This window comes from Pongo abelii, chromosome 7 (assembly GCF_028885655.2).
Source record: "Pongo abelii isolate AG06213 chromosome 7, NHGRI_mPonAbe1-v2.0_pri, whole genome shotgun sequence".
NCBI lineage: Eukaryota > Metazoa > Chordata > Mammalia > Primates > Hominidae > Pongo > Pongo abelii.
In genome coordinates, this window is record NC_071992.2 from 22,536,315 (window position 1) to 22,559,126 (window position 22,812).

General features: G+C 45.2%; 1 long non-coding RNA gene across 4 annotated transcripts; it reads right to left on the minus strand.

Moving 5' to 3' along the window:
- Positions 1-801: 801 nt before the first annotated feature.
- LOC129060912 (uncharacterized) lies at positions 802-16,773 on the minus strand. Of its 4 annotated transcripts, none has more exons than XR_010141067.1 (5): positions 14,420-14,498; positions 10,775-10,902; positions 8,590-8,701; positions 2,974-4,313; positions 802-1,213 (listed from the first exon to the last, which is right to left on the minus strand). It is a non-coding gene; the product is annotated as an uncharacterized LOC129060912 (long non-coding RNA). The 4 variants fall into 4 exon arrangements; XR_010141065.1 differs by lacking the exon at positions 14,420-14,498 and adding an exon at positions 16,457-16,763 and having other exon boundaries at positions 803-1,213; XR_010141066.1 differs by lacking the exons at positions 10,775-10,902; positions 14,420-14,498 and adding an exon at positions 16,457-16,773 and having other exon boundaries at positions 873-1,213.
- Positions 16,774-22,812: the final 6,039 nt, after the last annotated feature.

Sequence of the window (22,812 nt, forward strand, 5' to 3'; positions counted from 1 at the left end):
CAAATGGCACTCAGTGCTGGTGAGGGTGTGAGACAGATAAACACTATCATACACTGATGGTTAGGCTAAGCAATTGAGATATTTCCATCAAGAGCCTTAAACGTATTCTTAAATCCAAGATTCCACTTCTGAAAAGACATCGAGACAAAAAGGGTGTGTGTGACAGGGTTGAGGGTGGGAGTTGTAGAATTTAAAGGAGAAGAACTGAATCTGACACAAGATGGGAGTTCCCTAGTGAGTGTGTGGGCATCTGAAGCCAGAGGGCAGTGGGTGGTGTGTTCCAGGTTCCTTCTGTGAGCACACCTGCTGCACTGTGGCTGCTGGTGCCCAGAGATGGGCAGCGCTGCAGACCCACATGCTATAGGACACTGCAGTGCCCAAACAAGGGCATTGCAGTCCATCCACCCACCATGAGCATTGTCTATTGGAGTCAGAATGGATCTGGGAGACAGACTTGGCTCTGCCCTGGCTCAGACACCCTGGGACAGATTCTGCAGCCTGTTGGGGGCACTGCCTGGGTGGAGTCAGTTGTTCAGCTTGGCTGCCTAAACCTTTCCCTCCTCACTGTGGGTCTGAGGACCTAAGGCATGAGCAAGTGTCTTAAAAGTAAAGTTTCTGTACAAGTATTAGGAATTATTATCTAGATCCATATGTTTTCAGAGTCTTTTAATCTTCTTAGGTTAGATTTTCAGATGCCCTAGGGTATCTTTAGTTTTTTGTCATAATTCAAGAGAACTCATCTTTAATTGCTTTAATTTGAGCAAACAACCAAAATGCCACAATTTTAAGGATAACTGAAACACTGCAATTTTAAGGAGAACTATTGAAATCAAGTAGAGGACCCCAGGTTAATAACATTAATAGTCAGAGGCACAGGGAAAGGATTAGAAGGTTCGTTTATTTAGCATACAGGAGATTTGCACTGACGAAGATGGCCTCATTGAATCCTCAGGAGGCAAGATCTTACTCCCATTTTCTACCCCCAGGGAACAGAGGCCAAGTGCCTTATCTAAGGTTAGGGAAGGTGGAAATGGCAGAGACAGGATTTGAACCCAGGCATCTGACCACACGCCCATGTGCTTTCTCAACACTGCAGCTGGCCACTTTGCAGAGCTGGCATTTTGGTGCGCTGTTAGTCCTCATCTGTGCAAATGTTCCAAATCACAGAGAAGGACATTTAATCTGTTCAGTGATCTATGGAACCACTTAGGAACTGGAAAAGGAATTACAGGGATGAGTCATTCTCTGTCAGCAGGTGAACTATAATGGAGTTTTTATTACTATTTTATTTATGTGTCTGTCCAAAAAAATGGAAATAATGCACCAGAGTCCCCTGATGGCTGTTTCTTCACTGGGCTCTGCCTGTGGGTGGGTGTGAGATGTGTGTGTGTGCATTGGTCTCGCAGATCTCACACGGGTCTCATGCTCTGTGAGATTTGGAGTTGAGGATAGTTTGTGCAGAATTATATTGGGGAATCTAGTGGCTGCATTTGTGTGTGAAGGAGGGTGTGTGGGTATGAGAGAGAGTAAAGACATTGTGTGAATTATTGAGAAAGTGCCTACTGAAATGTTCTGTAACTTCTGATACCCTGAGCTGTGTGATCCTTTACTTTAACTAGAAAAGGAAATATACAGTGACTTAGAGCTCTTGTTAGTCTTCAGATTCCATTAGTCACAGGTGCCTAATTTTTATGTTGTCCTTTAGTGAGGTGGAATCTGTTCTTACCAGGGACCTCCCTTGCAGCCATTGATTATGTGCTCTGAAGCCCCTCTCCTTTTCTTCTCTCAAGGCAGAGGAGGGTGTTAGATCCTCCCCAGCCCAGCTTGGTTGTTGACAAAGCTCATGAGTATCTCTCAGGGAGACGCTCCGAGGTGCAGGTCATGCATGGTCTGAGAGAACTCGAAGGCTCTTAAACCCATGCAGCTCAAGTCCCTTCTGAAATGGTGGACCCTAACTTCTAAAACCTAGACTTTGACCTCAGTCTTGACCTCGTGTGAGAGAAAATGAGCATTCTGAACTTGGATTGACCTCCATGTCATCTTCTTTGGAGATAGCAGGACTGGTTCTGGGCTTCTGTGGGTTGACTTCATGGAAATGAACCTGGTCAAAATGGGAGAAGCCATCTTCCACAGAGTTTTTCATGGGGGATCTTTTTATTTTAGAGATGGCATTTCATTTTGTTACCAAGGCTGGAGTGCAATGGGTGTGATCATAGCTCACCGCAGCCTCAAACTCCTGGGTTCAAGTGATCCTCCCACCTCAGCCTCCCCAGTAGCTGGGTCTACAGGCACTTCGTGAGGGATTTTGAGTCATTTGGGTTCCTTAGCCAGCTCTGTCTCTATTTGGGGGCTGGAGTTAGTAGAAGGGAGTCTGTCCATTTTTATCGAGGGTATATTATGTATTACATGAAGATCAGAGGCTCAAGGTGGTGACATAACGGGGTGTGAGATATACTCTGTAGCCTATGGGGTAAAAAAAAAAATACCTGGAAAGATAGCAATTAAGTAAAGCCTAATAACAATAAAACATAAAAAGTCCTTTTTATGAGATTATCCTGGGTTAGTACTCAACACTCTCTGGCATATAAGGGCATCTTAGGATCTATGATTTTGTGGCTTATGCTATATCAGTTACTGCTTTACCTGGAACATGGTAGATACTAAACAAATGTTTATGTAAAGAAAGAGTGAATGAACCTAGATGCCCACACCTCAGACATACAGATCCCATTAAAATTCAGCTAACATATGTTGAGAACTTATTACAAGCTAAGTTTTTTTTTTTCTTCACTTTCATGAGTGCCTGCCTTTCTAGCAACAATTTGAGGTAAGTATTTAATGGAGGATGCAACTAAAACTCAGTGATTGGCCAACGACACCCACAGCACATACAGGGTGGAAGTGGAATTTGAACCCAGGCTCCTTCTACCACATTGCTTTTCTTTCCCTTCTATTTCACCAATGGGGTTTTACCTTTTTCTCTTTTGTGTTGCTTTCTCCCCTCCATCCTTCCTTTCCTTAGGAGACAGTCCTCTCCTGAACCTGTGGGTTCCACTCTCGGTTTCTGGACCATCTAGAAGGGCACTGCCCCTTAGCTCCAGATTCTAAACAGACAATGCTGCATCCAATGCCGCTTGATGATAAGGGCCGACAAATATGAACAGAACCCAGTTTCATTGCTTTTCCTTCGCCAAAACACGTTAATAAAGTTAATTAGCATTGACCTGAAAAAAATCAGAACTGTAACCTCCTGGCATTAGGATCAAATGCAATGAAGCACAAGCAATAAAAACTCCATTACTGCTCCCCTCTGAGAAGCTGTCACTGATTCTCGAGGACTAGAGGGAGTTGGGGCTGACACTTCCCCAGAACCTTCCCTGACTGCTGCATGCCTCACTGCTGGACCCTGAAGGTGAGCTGGGGCTGGGCCCCAGGTAGGATTATGTATAGTTAAATGCACGACTCCTAGTGACCTTGGCTTGACTTGGGCTGTCATCAGTATCCATAAGGACCAAAACAGAGCCTGCAGGAGGTAGCTGGCCATTGGAATGGGAAGCTAGTCCTCTGTCACATGAGCCTGGTGGTTTGCTTTGGTGGCTCAGATGATGATAGACAGGGTCAAGTCTATTTTTTTATTTAGAAAAAGATTTATGGTCTCAGCAAGAATGCTAGGGTTTAGAGCAAGGCCTCCCGGCCCACTGGGGACCCAAATAGCCAGACTGCAAACAAAATAGGCTGCCAGTCATGGGGACTAGGTAAGCCCAGAAAGGAAAGACAGCAAGAGACTCAGGGGGTTTGAACAACCCACTGCTCAGTACTCTCCCCAGATGGATCAGAAACCTGGCTTAGGTCGATAAGAATATTCTAGATCTCATCCCCTGGTAGTCCCAGGTGACTAATTTATTGCTGCTTCTGGTCAGAATTGGCTTAGACTCTGGGTGAGAGCATGAAAGTTGTAAATGACCCTGCAAGACACTGGGGATGTAAGTTGCTGACATTTTCCCACCCCACCCCTACTTTCCAATGATCTCATTTTATTGTTGAATTCCTATCCTGTTCAAGGCATTGAGGAACTAGGATGTGGAGACAGAAATATGCACAAGCTCCAGCATTTGCCCTTGAGTGGTCCTTACTCTGGTGGGATGGTATCAGCAACCCACTGGATTTCTGCCCCTCCTTAATACTTCCCTCTGCCCTTCTTTTCCATGATATTGTGAGATATTTGAGGAGTGTTCTGTGCTTAAATGCAGGCTTCCTCATCTCAGTCTCCACTTGGATCTCTCCAACCCATCATCTTGCTCATGAGAGCAGCACTGGGAAGGGGATGGGGGAACACTGCTGTCCCAAATTCTATTGGTTCCCTTGCTGCTATATATACCTCATGGGCTGCCTCAAGCCCCTCCACTGGTTCCTGAGGCCCTGCAAGGTCCCAAGAACTCAGAAAAGCATGGCAGGAGCTGATGGGCCCATCTTTTGGTAATAACAGTGGCAGATGCTCTTTGTAGAGTTGCCTTCAACTCCAGGGGAAGGTTAGTTGAGGTGGAAGAAGTATGCTGAGAGGGGCTAAGGAACACATACAAGTATATTTTCCAGGTTGCTCTTGAAAAATACATACTTTGGCCCAAAAGTTATTTCAGGGAGATGCTTGCAAACAATGGGAAAGATCAAGAATGAGGAAAAGGGAAAACCCAATACAAACCAGGCTGCATGAGTGGAGGGAATGGAAACTTCCTGAGAACACAAGGAAGCCCTTTTAAAATGTTTTCAATGGAGACAGCTCCCTCACACATTAGCACTCAGTTCCACACAGTCCTGAGGTCAAGCTGCCTGGGTTCCCTGCAGGTTCTGCTCCTTATGGCTGTATGACCCTCCCACAAGATCCTTCTCTGTAAAATAAGGGTAATGACATTACTTATCTTTAAAGATTAAATAAGCTCCTATGTGCAAAGTTATATAATCATTGCCTGGTAAATGTTGGATATTATCATAATATTAGTATTTGTAGATTCCAAGAGCCCATAGCTCAGAAGCAGAGACAGACGTGCAAAGAACTCCAAGGCAAGCAGAAATTTCTTCTTCTTCTTCCAGGCTATCCAGAGAGCAAAGCCACGCTGCTGGAGTACTCAACAGAACAAAAGCAGAAAGCAGGCTGGAAGTAGATTTCACAGGACCTTGAATTCCAAGGAGCATTCAAGGTTTCCTTAAATAGGTACCACATCTATATACTTTAAATGTGGTCTTCAAATAGGAATGCATTTTGGGGACACAAAATTTCAAATAGTATGAGAGAGAGAGCTGCAGGCTCACAAGAAAAGTCCTGCTTTGCTCGTCCACCCACATTTCCATCCCTGCATCCATCAAGTGGCCCATGTCTGACCCTACATCATTTGCAGACAGCCACCTCATCATTCTCTTATTCATGCGTTCATCTCCCACATTGCCAGAATTGTTTTCTCTAAGCACAGATGTGGTACCTGTTTAAGAAGACCTTAAATGCTCCCTGGAATTCAAGGTCCTGTGAAATCTATCTCCATCCTGCTTTCTGCTTTTGCTCTGCTGACGCTAGACTTGCTGTTCCTTGGACATTTCCTACTGCTGCCCCTCATCAGAATAAACTAGTCTAGCAGCATGTCTTTGCTATTTGGTTAGCCTGGAAGACAGAGAGGAAATTCTTATGTGCCTTGGAGTTCTTTGCGTACCCGTCTCTGCTTCTGGGCAGTGGGCTTTTGGAATCTACAGATACTAATGTTATGATAATAATATCCTACATTTTACCAAGCAATGGTTATATAACTTTTTTCACAGAATCTTTTTCTTTTTTTTAAGGTAAGTAATGTTATTGCTCTTATTTTACAGAGAAGGATCCTGTGGGAGGGCCAAAGCTACAAGGAGTAGAACCAGCCAGGAGCCCTGGCAGCTTGACTTCACGGCTGTGCTCTTGACCCCTATGTTAGGCTGTTTTTGCATTGCCATAGAAAATACTGGAGGCAGGTAATTTAGGAAGGAGAAGAGGTTTAATTGGCTCATGATTCTGCAGTCTATACATGAAGTATGGGACCAGCATCAGCTCGGCTTTTGGGGAGGCCTCAGGGAGCTTTTACTGATGGCAGAAGGTGAGATGGTAGCAGGGGCATCACATGGCGAGAACAGGAGTGAGAGAGAGAGAAAGCAGAAAGCGGGAGGTGCCACACATTTTCTAGCAACCAGATCTCGCAAGTACTCACTATCACGAGGATAGCACCAAGTCAGAAGGGATCCCCTGGGATCCACCCCCATGATCCAGTCACCTCCCACTAGGCCCCCCTTCCAACACTGGGGATTACAATTCAACATGAGATATGAGGGGGACAAATAGTCAAGCTATATCAATCCCTGGGTCTCTGGAACTTTCAATGCACGTAGACAGTCTCCAGTCGCATAGTAGGGCCTGGTCAATGTTTGCAGACTGAAACAAAAGGTAAATGAGAGAATAAGGGGATGGAAGGAGCACACCACCCTGGGAAGGTGAGCCTATGGGAGTGGGCTGAGAATGAAGTGGTAGGATGGGCCTAGGGCACAGCTGTGCTTGCTCTGTCTTCCTTTTGACCAGCTCGCTGACCTTGGAGGAGGCAGCCTCCAGCAGGGCTGCCCCAGAAGTCCTGGAGAGGTCCTCCTGCCTGCCAAAAAATGCCTCTTTCAGCTGCTTGGTGGTGCCTGAAACTGTACCATTACAGCCTAATTCCTATAGCTTAGGCTGCTATTCCCCTGTTAAAATGCAAATCCTCCTGGGAGAGGCAAGTTATTAAACTTTATTAGTCTTTTATATCTTATGGTGAATTTATTCATGAGAGCCTTCTCAGAAATGGCCGGGATAAGGGAGAAATATGGAGATGGCATAAATGTCCTGGGCTCCAGGGAATGTGGTCACCTGAAAGGCCAGAAGTGAAGGAGCAGGGGTTGAAGGAGGAATAATGAGAGCTTGGGAACCTAAAAAGCTGACATTTCATGTGTTCTCTTGCATAGGGCCATAGGTGACTTGTAGCATGTGGTTTTGAGTGGACTGGCTGAGGAAAGGGTCACAGGCACATCCCCAGCATTGGAAGGACCAACTTCCTGGGTCAAGATAGAGCTCTAAGTCACTAGAACGGCCTTCCCGGTCTTTGCCTTATGCAAGAGAGCAGCATTGCAGACAGCACCATGCCCACTGTGAGCAGAGTTTTTGCAATGTGCCCATGCACACAGTACCCTCTTCCAACACAGTGGTCCTGGATATCCCCGTCACTCACTCCAACCCAATGGGAGACCCTCAGAGTGTCCTCTGTGTGCGCTGCTGCTTATTTCTTGCACTTCTCTCACTCCTTGGGCCTGAAGACGACAGCTCAGTTTCATTCTCTACCCCATCGCAAACGTTTTTCTGAAACCCTCCTTTGCCATCCGCTCACTGCCTGGACTGTGGTAAGCAATGGATACTGAGAGGGATCCGGATACTGAGAGGGATCCTTTTTTTTAAGGATACATCAGGGTTTCAAGAACAATATTATTTTATGTGTTTTCAAGATACCTTTTACTGCCTTCAGATTTATGAGACGGCCTTTATTACTTCAATAAAATATTTAAAACAAAAATAAGAATGGAAACCTGAGGTATTTGGCCTCCATTTCTCTGGAGCTTGCCCATGCAGAAATATTCCCTAACCTTCACACACATCCTCCCTTCAGAGATCCTGGCGGCCTTGGTTGCTATGTGATTCTGATGTTCAAGAACTAGGCAGGGCTGCACTTGGGATCGTATCTTTACTCAACAAATGATGTTTGTCTACCTGATGGGAAATAAATGGAGATTCCAGCACATGGAGTATTTTTTGTTGTTGTTGCTTAATGATGCGTTGCAGTGTGTATGCACCTTACTTTTGAAATTGTAATAGCACACAGTAGCACCTTGAATGGAAAATAACGTGCTTGCTATATGTAGTAGTTGCAATGAGACAGTTTGCACTGAGGGTCAGATAGTATGTTAGTAAAAGGACAACTTAACTGAGGGACAAGAGACCTGGGTTCCAAGCCAGCTTTGTCTCTAATCAGCTGCAGAGTCTCAGAGGAATTACTCTCCCCTCCGGACCAGGAGCTTCTTGCATTTTTTCAGTCATTCATTCAACAATTATTTCCTGAGTGTATCCTATGTACTGGATACTATGTTCATCTGAAAAGGCAGGCAGGTGGATTAAATGGCTTCTTCCCAATCTAAAATTCTTTGGAATAGTTGATTTTAGGAGGCCTTGAGAACCTTGAATGTTCACTAAGACAAAGAACGATGGACAAGGATTCTCCCCTCACTTTTAAAGATCTCCCCTCACTTTTTAAAGATCTAAATGTGAAGGTCATAAAAACCTAAAGCAGGACGCAGGTGGTAAATCTCACCCTCCTCATTTCCCAGCACGGGCGTGCCAGAGATTCTGGCTCCTTTATAATTCACTTGATAGAATCATATAAATTTTACTTCCTTCCCAGTGGATTTTCTTGCTCTTAAGGCAAATTTCTCTCTCATGGGAATTGGTCCCAGGAAGACTGAGAAAAACCCAGGTGGCACCAGCCCAAATCCACTCTTACAGACCTTTTTCTCTCCTCCTCACTGCTTCTTCCTTGGAAAGGTTTGGAGTCTGTTCCTTTGCAGGCAATTTGCTAGGTGACAGCTATATGGTCTCTGTCTTTGAGGAGCTCACAGCCTAAGGGGAGAAGGAGGTGCCGGAGAATGATAGTGAGGTCTGGATGGTGGGTTGAGAAGGAGCACCCCAAACCTTCACTGGATCCAAGAAGGTTCCTCACTGGAGGCAGAACTTAAGTTTAATCCTGAAAAAATCAGTGAGTTATGCAGGCAAAGAAGCTGTGGATTGGTACTCTAGACAGATGGAATAGCATGGACAAAGGCCCTGAGGTAGGAGGAGGTGGTGTGTTTGGAGAAGCAGTTTAGAATGAGGCAGGTGCATGGGATAGGGTATCACATGATTCAGCTGGAAGCCTGGCTAGGGTAAGCTCCAGGAAGCTTGCAGTTGCCATTGAGAAACATTAAGCAAAGCTGTGGCATGATCTCCCTTCTCCCCAAATTGTCTGCTCTCACCAAGCAGCCTCCCACATACCAAATCCATCCCTTATCTGCTCCCTGTCAAGTCTTCAGCATCCTCTGCCTCATTATCTCATGGAAATCCCATCCTCTTGCTTCCTTGTTTATCTTTCAAGAGGAGAACTCATTAATTCAACCTGATAATAGTTTATTGAGAATGACAAAACATCTGTCTTTTTAACTCATGTAAACATGTCAGGCCGGGCACGGTGGCTCACGCCTGTAATCCCAACACTTGGGGAGGCTGAGGCGGGCAGATCACCTGAGGTCAGGAGTTCAATACTAGCCTGGCCAACATGGTGAAACCCCATTTCTACTAAAAATACAAAAATTAGCTGAGCATGGTGGTGGATGCCTGTAGTCCCAGCTACTCAGGAGGCTGAGGCAGGAGAATCTCTTGAACCCGGGAGGCGGAGGTTGCAGTGAAGCGAGATCATGCCACTGCACTCTAGTCTGAGCAACAGAGCAAGACTGTCTCAAAAAAAAAAAAAAAAAAAAAAAAAGATGTTAAAGAGGTTGTATATAAAAAGTAACATCCAAGGTCTGACACCTCTTCTAAACATGTGGGGTTCTGTCTCTATTGCTCCAGCCCACCTACTAGAATAGGCACAAATCTGGGTGGGTTTGCAGAAAGCCTGGGTCCTGAGTTGTGGATCCACTTACCAAGTTAGCCACTGCCAGAGCCCACAGGCTTTTCTGGGACCTGGTTCTGTTTGTCTCTCTGTGTTTATCCTCTCCACAGCCACCAGGGCCCCTCTGCTGCTGATGCTGTGAAGACCTCATTCTCTGCCCTGTTCCTCAGAGATCATCAATGGTAGCATCAATATCCATGTGACCAAATACAGCTACAGCTCTGGCCTACACTCCTCTTTTTAGAGGCTAAGCCTTCAGACGTAGAATCCCCATATTTCCAGGTGTCCATAGACTGTAGTTTCTGCAAAACACTGACAATATCTGCTTTCATCATTCTCATTGCATGAACTGAAGCTAACTTACTGAAAAGTTACTTGCCAAGTACAAGTACATCATCTCTGTTATTCATCACCAAAACCGTTTGAGGGAAGGGTCATTAACCCCACTTTTGTGAATGAAAAATGGCTACTCTGAAAGATTAAGTGACTCTCTGAAGTTCATGTTGAAAGAAGCAGAAGCAAAAGGCTCGCTCTCTGATGTGCAAATGTTACAACCATTATTGGGTTAATGATGTGTCTGATTTGTAGTTCCAGAAGTATATTCACAGCCAGTCCTTCTAAGAGGCATATTCTAAACAAGCACGTAGATAAACAAATGGATAACTATTTTATGGTCACTGTACATGTATAATCCCTTACCTATGCATCATTCTAACTGGTCACATCCCACTGTAGCCAACCTCAGAAGTGTGTTAGGAAGAATGCACCATTAATAAGGTAGAAACTGTCCCCTCGAGACACTGAGCTGTGCTCAGTGTTTTTGGGTAGGAGTAGGTGTGAGGTGAGATTCTACCATTTAAGATTGCACCAAACTGCATTTCCCTTGAAAGCAGCTGTTCCAGAAGCTCTTTCAGACTCCTGGCTGCCCTTTGGCTCTGCCTTGGGCTGCCCACTTAAGAAATCACTTTATCATGCCACTTTGTGATTGTATTTGCCCAAGGACTGAGCTCAAAGGTCCTTTTAAAAGAAAGGGTGTTTTTTAATACCTTTCTGAGCAACCGGACACTGGGGAGTAGAGTCGGGGACACCTAAAGGCATCTGAGTTGCAGGTTACTAGTTCTCTGTAGCTGGAGATGTGGGTCACGGCCAGTGCTTGGGATGGGCCCAGATAATTCTGTAGAGAACATGAGGAACTAGTATTACTTTAGACTCCAGATGGATTATATACACAGCATGGGTAGAGAACTTCTCTGAGATAGGATGCTAGGGACACTAACTCTTGGGTTTCTCTAGGATTTATCTCATTTTGAACCTCAACTATGCCACAACACCCTGAGATTAATTTCTAGACTCAGGAGATACCCTCTTTTTTTTTTTTTTTTTTTGAGACAGAGTCTCTCTCAGTTGCCAAGGCTGGAGTGCAGTGGCACAATTTCGGCTCACTGCAACCTCCACCTCCCAAGTTCAAGCAATTCCCCTGCCTCAGCCTCCCAAGTTGCTGGGATTACAGGTGCCTGCCACCATGCCCAGCTCATTTTTGTATTTTTAGTAGAGACATGTTTTCACCCTGTTGGCCAGGCTGGTCTCAAACTCCTGACCTCAGGTGATCTGCCCGCCTCAGCTTCCCAATGTGCTAAGATTACAGGCGTGAGCCACCGCGCCTGGCCTGGAGATACCCTTTTGATGAATCATCCTCAAAAAGATGACAAGTGCTGATATTCTTCCACAATTTCTGTGAATGGAGAATTCCTGATGAAACAAAATGGCAGAGTCTTAAAAATAGCTGGGAAGTCAGAAGAGAAATTTTGACAGATTGGGTTGTTTGCCCGAATTCTTCATGCTTCCCAGGAGCTACATCCTTGGCGTGGCCTTGTCATGAACAAAGTGTACTTCCATACTGTTTGCCTGAAGGCCTCAGTCATGGGAGTTACTTTGGTCAAAGAGATGTTAGTAGATGTGATGCCACTGGGATCTTGAGATGTACTTGAGCAGTGGGGCCTGCATTCTGCTACCCCCATTTGAAAACCATGCCCTAGCTAGCTCACTACCTGCAGAAGAGTAAGAAACATTAAGTAGAGTCACCACCAAACAAGAGCTGCCCAGCGATCCTGAAAGCTCTTGAGTGAGACATCCACTCTTACTATATTCACTATTGATATTTTTGGTTGGTAGTTATATAGCATAATTGTGGAAATGACTAATACAAAGACCTATTTCTGTGGCTATGAAATCCTCCCTCCACAGGCTTCTCCCCAATGCACAAAGCATTTATAGGTACTTACTACCTGGCAGAACAATGCTAGGCCCTGTGAAGATGCAGGAGAAGTGAAAGATACAACCTCTGCCCTAGAGATATCTCTGTCTAGATAGGAGTATTTATCTAGAAAGATACATATCTATCTAGACCACCACAATTCAAGATGGCATCTCATGATAGCTGAACCATGGTAATGACACACTGGAGGGATCAAGCCAGCTCCCAATGGATCTTGTTGGGGATTCAGACCTCATGCCCTACCTTGTGTCTTTGCATGTGTAGGAATATATATACATGTACATGCTGACATTCAAAAGTTGTATTAGAAGTTCGAGACCACCCTGGCCAACATGATGAGACCCCGTCTCTACTACAAATACAAAAATTACCTAGGCATGGTGGCATGTGCCTGTAATCCCAGCTACTCGGGAGGCTGAAGCAGGAGAATCGCTTGAACCCGGGAGGTGGAGGTTGCAGTGAGCCGAGATCGTGCCACTGCACTGCAGCCTGGGTGACAAGAGTGAAACACCATCTCAGAAAAAAAAAAAAAAGTTATATTAAACAATCATAGCAATAGGTATTTTTCTTAGACTCTCACCTCCCACTCATACACATATATGTGTACCATACAAAGTGATTGATAAGGAGGGAATTGTATTATTGTTCTTTGCCAACCATGACTTTTTATTGCAGATCTTACAAATGTTTTAGAGATGAGCTATCTAAAATAGAAAGGGATGTCTAGCATGTCCTGAAGATGGTATTGCAGGGAAAGAAGGAGCTGGAGTTGGTATGGATCCAGAGACCGCACTTTTTCTCAGCCACTCACTGGCCATCCTTCCTCTACCCAGAGGCATGGCCATAGTGGCTGAACTTGAGAGAAAGCCAGACCTGGTGCTCATTCTATCTCTGTTGCTTACTAACTGAAAAACTTTGGGCATGCTGTCTAATTTTTCTTATTTTTAATTGATTAAATTATTATTTATTCATTTAGTTCTTAGAGACAGAAATAAATGAATCAGTCTTGATCTGTTGCCCAAGCCGGAGTGCAGTGGCATGATCATAGCTCACTGTAGCCTCGAACTCCTGGGCTCAAGCACTCCTCCCACCTTAGCCTCTCAAGTAGCTAGGAATACAGGTGTAAGCCACCGTGTCCAATCTCTCCTGTTTCCCATTTTCCCTGTCTTTAAAATGAGGATGGTAGTTTATACCCCTGAGAGGTATCATAAGGATTAGAAACAATATGTCTATTATGGGATAAATTGTGTTCCCCTCCAAAAAATGTATATGTTGATGTTCTAAACCTCCAAAAATGTGTATGCTGATGTTCTAAGCCCTCCTTGGGTTGTGATCATTATTTGGACATAAGTCTTTAGAGAGGTGATTGAATTAGAATAAGGTAATTAGAGTGGGCCCTGAGCCAAAAGAACTGGTGTCCTTAGTAGAAGAGGAAACACACAGAAGAAGACCATGGGAAGAAGAGAGAAGATGCTGCCTGCAAGCCACAAAGAAAGGCCTCAGTAGAAACCAACCCTGCTCACACCTTAGTCTCCGAATTCCAGCCCCCAGAATTGTGAAAGAATAAATTTCTGTTAAGTCACCCAGTTTGTTGTACTTGGTGCAGTCCTAGCAAACAAATGCAGTGTCTAAAACTCCTGGCGTAGGATCAAGCATGATCCCTGCAAATACACAGTCTCCACCTCCCTTCCCTCCCACTTCCTCTCTACCTACTTCTCACTGGAGGCCTTTTCCTCTTCCTCCCTCCCTCCCTCTTCTGCTGCCTTTTCTGCCAACCTCCTCTCTCTCCCCTCTCCTCTTTCTTCTATTTCTCTTCCTCCTCATTCCTTTGCTTTTTAAGAAAATTTTTTTTATTTCCGTAGGTTTCTGGGGGAACTGGTGGTGTTTGCTCATATGAATAAGTTATTTAGTGGTAATTTCTGAGATTTTGGTGTACCCATCACCTGAGCAGTATACACCGTACCCAATTTGTAGTCTTATCCCTCGCCCCCCTCCCATCCTTTCCCCTGAGTCCCCAAAGCCCTTTGTATCATTCTTATGCCTTTGCATCCTCATAACTTAGCTCTCACTTATGAGTGCGAACATATGAGGTTCGCTTCACTCAAAATACATAGACCTGTAGCCTCTCAGCATGAGGTGGGAGGGCTGGCCATAGGGAAGCAATCTAAGGGGTATTTATGCTCCTATAAAAGGAACAGAAAGACTCTAGCTTTGCCCCTGGGAGGCCAGAGTAACAAGAGAATAAGAATCCGGGGAGACACTGAGCTGCTCATGAGAGGGAAGACCTCTCTCAGGATTATGGAGTTTAGCTGAATTGAATCTTGTGAGACTAGGGCTTTGGAGTTTCTAATAGCTCGTAAGTATCTTTTGCTTAACTACAAAAATAACTACAATGTAGGGAGATGCCATTTCCTACCTCATCCTATGATTTCAGGGCTGAGATCCTGGCTTTGGAAGAGTCTTTTGTCCTATAGTCCCCATTATCTGAATCCATACCTGCAAAGGTAGCACAAAGCCAGCAGGAGACCCAGGATGACAATGGGAACAGTCCCTGGGTCCGCCCTGCAGCTCTTCCAGGGGCAGTTAGAACAGCCTTTGGCAATTGACTTCACTTCCAGAAAAGGCACTCTCCTCCACCAGAAAAATGAGTGTAATCAGATTGGCTGGCAACAGTGTTTTGAGATTTCCTGGATGAGAGGTTCTGTGTAAACCGAGGGCACTGTTGTTTTCATACCTGCTGGCTGGGCCAGGAGAGAAGGGAAATGGGAACTCAAGGCAAGAATGCCTCCCTGGCAGCTGGTCCCCAAGCCTCTCAAGCACACTTGACGTTTGCAAAAACACTGGCAAACTGAGCAGTCATGGAAATAGGTGGGAGAGCGAGGACCAGGCAGGCTAAGGATGCATGCAGGCTAAGGAAGACGCGGAATGGCAGGTCAGATGGGAAAACATCTGGCAGAGTGGACCTTTCCTGCTCTGAGCTCATGTCTTTGCCTTGGAGATGTGAAATTGGGCCCTTCTGTCATTTCTGGAGCTCAGAGTATAGAATTCTCAGAATTCCTTATTAGCAAGTGTAGAGGGAGTCCTGGTCAGAGACCAGGAGAAGAGATACTAAGGAGAGAAAGTGAGAATCAAATGGAGTGCAGATAAGGGAGGAGATGAGAACAGGAAAGAAGGAGGAATGGGAAACAGAGAAAGATGAGGAAAGGAATTCTATTTTCCCAGAATCAGTTCCCAGTCTGGGATGGGCCAAGAACAGCTTTCCTGATGGAGGCTTTGTTACCTTTCATATATGCTGGTGCTGTCACGTCTAACAGCAGGATGAGAATTGCTTTGAAAAGCATCCCTGAGCTTCCTAGGTAATATGCAGTTCAGGGTCTTATTAAGAGAATAAGCAAAGATAGCAGCTGAGCCACTGGTTGTCCCACTGTGTGGGGGTGGCAAGAAGTCTGGGTCCTGATCCTTTCTTTTTTGTCCCTCCCAACCCCCCAACAAAAGAGCAGCTTTTAGGTGGGAGGACTCCTAATGAGGTCTAAGGGACTCTCTGGCATGACGTGAAAGACCCTTTCTGTCTCTTATTCCTCAAGATGGAACATTAAATAATGCTGCAGGCTTGTACAGACCGCTATCTGGGGAAGGCTGCCTGTGTCAGCTGCTTAATATGCAGAATGAAGAAGTCATAAAGTCAAGTGCTTGTAACGTTTAATGTGAATGATAAAGGAGGAAAAACACCCTGAGCAGAAGGCAGGCCTGTGTGCCTCATTATTTGTGCATGGCAGGGGCTGCACCTGGCATCACAGCCGGGAGCACCTGCCATGTGGGCACAGGTGCATGAGTGTTACAGAGGCATGTGCTTGGGCATTCATATGCACACATACACCATTAAAGGTGATGGCTGACAGCAGAGGGACCGCCCTACCTATGACTGGTGATTCACAGGGCTTCCTCAGCTCAAGAACTTCCCTCCCCTGGGACAGCCACCTTCTCAGGACCAAGGAGAATCATGGAAAAGAATCAGAATTACCAGTTCGCTTTACTGCCAGAGTACATGGAAAACTATGGAAGGGTCAAAGTTATAGTATTGCTAATCAGCAATCCCAAACCACCAAATCCTATCTTTCTTCTGACAGTGACCATTCCAATGATCCTGAGACATTGATCCTGAGCTGCATCAGCTTCTGGCTGTTGTTTTCTGGCCCTGGTGTGGGTTTGAGCATACCTGGTCCATGTCACAGCCATCCTTATTGCCCTCACTTGGGGAAGAAAGCCAGTGTTCTAACTACTATTTTTCTTCTCATTAGAGAGATTCATCTCTGTTTCTGAAAGGTCTCTCTTCCCTTAAGAAATCTGGAACATGTTGTCTTGGGCAGATGGTAGGATGTCTCAGTGTGGATTTCAGGGCTCTCCAGACTGTGGCCTAGGAACAGCACAGGTGTGTTGGCCTCAGGTAAGTTACCTGCTTGTCTGGATTATGCTCCATGAAAGGTTCAATCCTGGTGACTCAGGCTGCATCTATCAACTCCAAGACCTTCTTCTCTACTCTTTGAAGGTCACATTCCATGTCCTGACATGCCAGTGTCTCTTCAGTAGGCAGAAGAGCTCAGATTCTCTTTGCCTCCTTTTTCTGAGATTTTCTAGAAGGAGAGGCCACTATTTTACATCTTATTAATGAAAATATACTTCATGACCTCTAAGGCAAACAATGGGAGAATAATCTCTATGGGGAGAGGACAACTAGATATTCAACTTTGCCTCTTACTGCACAATCTGACCATCTTGGAGTGTTTCATTGATTATGACCTCATCATTCTGACCTCTGCTGGGGGTGGGGGAGGGTAGGGGGGCAGTACTTCTCCCTAGCTACCCAGCAGTTGTCTGACTCAACCCATAATACTTTATAGTACAGTTGCGACCAGGCTGAAACATTCATACAAGACATTGCCAAAGGGTATGGGAAAACAAAACGGAAATGAACACAAAAAGCAATATGGGTCCAGGCAATTCAGTATACAAGGGATAGCCCAGTGCTGGGAAGTAATACTATCTCATTAAGCAGGTCCAGGCAATTCAGTATACAAGGGATGGCCCAGTGCTGGGAATTAATACTATCTCATTAAGCATGAAATTTAAAAAGAAACAAACAGTGCCCCAGAGCATTTTTACCTTTAAATCTACTGTTTTGTTGTTCTCTTACTACTGTTTTGGATGAGGACACCCAGAGAACAGAAACCTCTTAGTTTTTAGGACTATCCTCATGTTCTGCCTGCATGTGATGTGTTAGAATGGAAGGAAGTTCAGGGATCATCAAGCATCGTGGTTTGCACACGCGGAAGCTCATCAGAATTACTTAAGAAGCTTGGTATAGAGATTCCTGGGCATAGCCCCAGATATTTTGATACCAGGAGGGTGTTGGTAATATTTTTAACATGTCTCTTAGGGGATGTACCCTTCAGACCTCCCAAAGATAGGGAAACTACCTCTGGTTCGGAATTGTTCAAGGTTACATAAAAGTTTAGCAAGAAAATTGTTGTTGTTTTTTTTTTTTGACATGGAGTCTTGCTCTGTCGCCCAGGCTAGAGGGCAGTGGCGTGATTCCAGATCACTGCAACCTTCGTCTCCTGGGTTCAAGCAATTCTCCTGCCTCAGCCTCCCGAGTAGCTGGGATTACGACATGTACCACCACACCCGGCTAATTTTTGTATTTTTAGTAGAGACAGGGTTTCATCATGTTTGCCAGGCTGGTCTCAAACTCCTAACCTCAAATGATCCACCCATCTCGGCCTCCCAAAGTGCTGAGATTACAGGTGTGAGCCACCACAACCGGCCGAAAGATTTTTGTTAATATCTCTCCCCCTGTGCCTCAATAACAGACCTTGGTAGAATCCAAGGGGGAAAAAGGCAGTTTCCATGGAAAAATTTCCCTGTTTGACTCCATAATAAAGAACTCATCTCCAGGGTCAGAGAAGAGGTCCTCAAACATGAGGTAAGCAGCTAGAGCACCCATCTAGAAGGCATGTGCCCATATTCCATTAACCCTTATCATTCGGACCTGCTGAAATCTGAACTATTTATAAGTATTTCAGTGTCTCCACCTACTTCCAAGGGTCTTGGAACTCAGACTGTGCACAGAATACAGGTTTGGTATTAAAGAACATAAGTTCTGAATCCAGCTCTCCAAGTCCTCGAAATAGCTGAGTGACTTGGACAAATCATTTCCCCTTTTTAAGCGCAGCCCTTCATTGACCATTAATAGGGCTGTGATTTGATACAAAGAAACATGCATCAGTGGTTTTTTCAGACAGCATCTGGTCAGAAGCATGGAGCAAGGAAGGGGCCGTGTACAACAGAGAAGAAAGCTGAGATGGCTTTTACCATTGTTGGCAGGGGTTCTAGGCACGGCCCCTTCCTTGCTGTAATTCCCTCCTTGGGAATCAATCTCCACGCTTAGGTGGTGCAGGTGCAAAGAATGGGCACAGGAGGGTAGGCACCACGGGTCATGCTATGAAATCCATGGGCTGACTTTCTGATTGAGAAACGTGCTGAGCATGGTACTATCTTAGAGCCATAGGATGTGAAGTCTGGTGGGGGCGATTGAGGTCATCTAGTGACTCCACCTTCCCTTCCCTTTTCTGAAGCCCAGAAAAATGAGTCCTACTCAATGCCACATCATTAAAACTCATTCTCTCTTCTCCCAACATCAATCCCAGTTCTCTTCCTCTCTTCCTTGTGTACTCCATCTCTTTCCTCTGTGAACTCTTGCAACATTCTTGTAATGCACACAGCACCAGGATGTTCTTTACAAGCAGCTTTTTCATTACTGCACATCTTGTCCCTCTGACGAGGCTGTCAACAAGGCAGGGACTATGCCTTTTGTGTGTCTGCTGTATGAAAGGCTTCACACACAGTGGATGCTGAATAAAGACATACTAGCTTGAAAAACACAGTGATGAATATTGCTTTTGGCAAAGAAAGAAAAATGCTGTAGCAAACATGTGGAGCATTAGGAGAGGTGTGCATGCGTATTAAACTCTTTAAGTGACCTCAGCATGCTTCTCCCCTACCATGCTTACCCCTGCCAGTCCCCTTGGAATGTCATCCTCCACCCTACATTCCACCTTGCAGCTCGTTAACCACTTTTCCATCCCCTCTCTCACTCCATCTTGGCCCCATGTCTTGCTTTTCACCACTCTCGCAGGGCTTCCCTTCTCCAGAATATGATTTGTAGAGTTGTTTACGCTTTGTTGGCTGAGTCTCCTGCATACTCTGATCTTACTCTCACCTTTGCAGACCATTCCAGTCATAGCCATCTCTCCCTTGTCCTTCTGATCCCCGACTACAGTCTCTCCAACACAATGAAACACTGAGGTTGCATGAAGGATTCTAGGCACAAGTGAAGTCTGGACATAACTAAGAATGGGGTGGTGGAAGAAGTCATTGCCAAACAGATCCAGAAGGGGATGTCTGGGAAGTCCATGGAACAAAGGCTTCTCCAAACTCTAAGCACCATCTCTATCTCCCTGGTGTCTTTATGCACAGAGATTCTAGTTCTTTACTTTGCCTTGGCTTTCATCAAAATGTCCTATGTTGATTCTCCCTTTCCTCTCTTCTCACCTCCCTTCATACACACCCCTCATCCTCAAACACAACACTCTCCAACACTTTTTCTCTTAATTCAAATCACAGGTACAGTTGAAAATTCACAGGGCAGAAGAACAGAAATTATTTTCCCCTGAAGATTCTGACTATATTTCCCTTGACTCGTTTATATATTGGTATGAAGCCAGTTCTGGAGCTGTGGTCAACAGGAAATTTTATTCAGTTTATCACTCTGTAGTGTTTTCTTTATCACTGCGAAATCTTACCTGTAGCGCAGTGTAAAAATTTAGGTCTCTTTTCCTTTAAAGCTAGCTCCCCCTCCCACCACCACTCAGGCACTTCAAAAGGAGATTGTGGAAGCTGGTTCTGGCCCAGTGCCCCTCTGAACAGAGATGCTCACTGTATGGTTTATGTGCATAAGCAGTCAGAGCCAAAGGCCTGTTGTCACCAGGAGATGTATCCAGGCAACCTTGGTACTAAGCAACAGATTGAAACTTAGAGTGTCCTGGTCCACGCCAGTTACAGCAGGCTGTTGAGAACTTGGCCTTGACTGGAGGAAAGGCTTGATTTGGGTGGGGTAGAGGATAAAGGAGAAGAGGAGAAAAGAAGAGGAGACAGAGATATGAGATGGGAAAATAGAAGTGGAGAGGGGAGGGAATGAGAACGAATAGAAGATGGTTGATCTCAAACAACATTTCTCATGTCATGAAGGCCAGTAGTTAAAGAATGATTTGAGGTTTTAAAAAAGCAACAATTAAGCTTTTAAAAGTGTTTTTGAACATGTTATTTTCTAGGTGAATGCATTTCCCAGGCATCAAAACATTCTGTCTCCAGGACCTACATGACCTCGATCATCCCTGGTCCCAAAATTAGTCTCGCCTCACTTTCTGGCCTGCTTCTGCAGATCAGAAGCCCTGCACTGGCCTGGGAGATTTATTCCTGAGGGCAGGGCCCTGGCATGGAAATGTGGGTGGATCGATATGGCACAGAATGGAAAGGGAGAGAGAAGAGGTGGAAGAGGGAGGCCAGATGAACGAGTTCAACCTAGTGATGGGGCAGAATTGGGGTCAGCCCTTATGGTCAGTATGAACCCCCTCCCTACTTTCTGCTCTCCTGCATATGTTCTTAGGAAACAGGCCAGACGCTGTCCACAAATTCCCTCTCTATGGATAAGACAGCTCAGTGCTCAGATGATCCAGCCAAGTCTATCACACAGACCAGGGAAAACAGCTTGACAGCCATATTATCATTAGGCTGGAAATGTTTTGGTGATAGGACAGAAAGACTTGAGGTATTAGAAAGCAAGGCAGTACCTGGCATATGAGCCTCCACCCCAGGGCCCACTGGACTCCTGACCCACCCCACCCACTTCTCCACAGCATGCTTTTCTCATGCACCTCTCATGCACAGCCTGTTCTAAACAAGCCTCTGCCTCTACCACCACCTCCTCCCATTGGCTCCAAGCAGTTGCCACATGGCAGATATCACATATTGCCACTCATCAAGTCTGTTCTCACACTAGCAGGATGATTAGATGCCATTTCAACAAGGCCCTGGAATAGCGTCATTAAGAGCTGTCATTCCTTTTTTCTAATCCAATTTATCTGTATCAGTTGTTGTCAATCATTAGAGCCTCGCAAACTCACAAAGAGGTGTCTGAGTCGGAAATCATTTGGCATATGGTGAGCACGTGTGTACTTACGCGCTGCACCTCATCCCTCATTGAGATCTGTCATCCCCAGCCAAGGCCCTGGACTCAGCAATTTGCAAATCTCAAACTTTCACAGTTTGTCTCCTCCCCAGGGTGATTCCTAAAACCAGCTTTGCCTGGAAAGTACCAGGTGCATTTGGTCTGGAGTCGATGAGATGTTTCTTTTTGTCTGGCTTTTAAAAGCCAGACAAGAAGAACGCTAGGGACAACAAGCCCATGGTAGTGCCAGATGAAGATAGTCTGAAAAAACTAGGGTATGTGTGTGTGTGTGTGTGTGTGTGCGTGTGTGTGCATGCGTGTGATAGAAACTAGAAACTATTCAAACGTAGGTTTCCAGGGATTTTATAACACATACACACACATGCTGGCCAAGAACCAGACTTTCAGAAAAAAAATTATCTGAAACTCACACAAGCCACCAGATGAAATGTTTATTTTCTTTAGTAGAACCCTATGTTTCCATTTCATGGGCATTTGTTTATTACCACACACTAACTGAATCCCCTTCATCTATTGGGGGAATTCTCCTATAGTGAGCTGAGAATTCTGATACTTTCTCTCCTTCCGTAGTCAGTCTAAATTTAAGCAGCACCTAAAGTGAAGTGATGGACACTTAAGCAAAGAGTTATTACAGACTGGGACCTCACTAGATGACTGAGGAAGCTCAGCTAATTAGGAGAATAAGACCATAGAGACTTTGTGTATCCACAGGCAGAGAGTTTTCCAGAAGATGGGCAGATCTCTTCTTCTTCAAGTCACATATGCCTCCAGCATGGCCCAATTATTCTAGTTTTTAAGGAATCCAGGCTGGGCGCAGTGGCTCATTCCTGTAATCCCAGCACTTTGGGAGACGAGGGTGAGAGGATCGCTTAAGCCCAGGTGTTCAAGACCAGCCAGGGCAGCATAGTAAGATCCTGTCTCTACAAAAAAAAAAATTTAAAAAATAGCCGGGCATAGTGTTGTGTACCTGTGGTCCTAGCTACTGGGGTGGCTAAGGTTGGAGAGTCGCTTGAACTCAGGAGGTCAAGGCTGCAGAGAGGCGTGATCATGGCACTGCACTCCAGCCTGGGTGACAGAACTAGAACCTGACTCCAAAAACAAAAAAGAAATCAAAGAATTCTGGGCACTCCAACTTCTATTAACACTTTGAACCAGTAGGAAGAGGTGGGTCTTCCAATTATAGATAGTGATCTGTGACATAAGGTTGACGTTCTAAACAAAATAAACGAGACTAGTTAAGATCATTCACCATTTCCTGATTGAACCTGTTGCTTCATGTTTGTTATCCCCAGTGTCTGCCTTCAGCAACTCCTGACTGAGACGTTGGGCCTCCCAGCTACTAGGTCCAAATCCTACTCCTTGAAGGACCTCGAAGCTCCACCTATGCTGACCAAATTCCCACAATAGGAATAGGACAAAGGCCAACTCGCTGAAAAGAGAAATGCTGAATGAAAAATCAAGCAAGAAGTTAATCTCTTTGGCACCTTGTTACCTCTCTTCTGAGT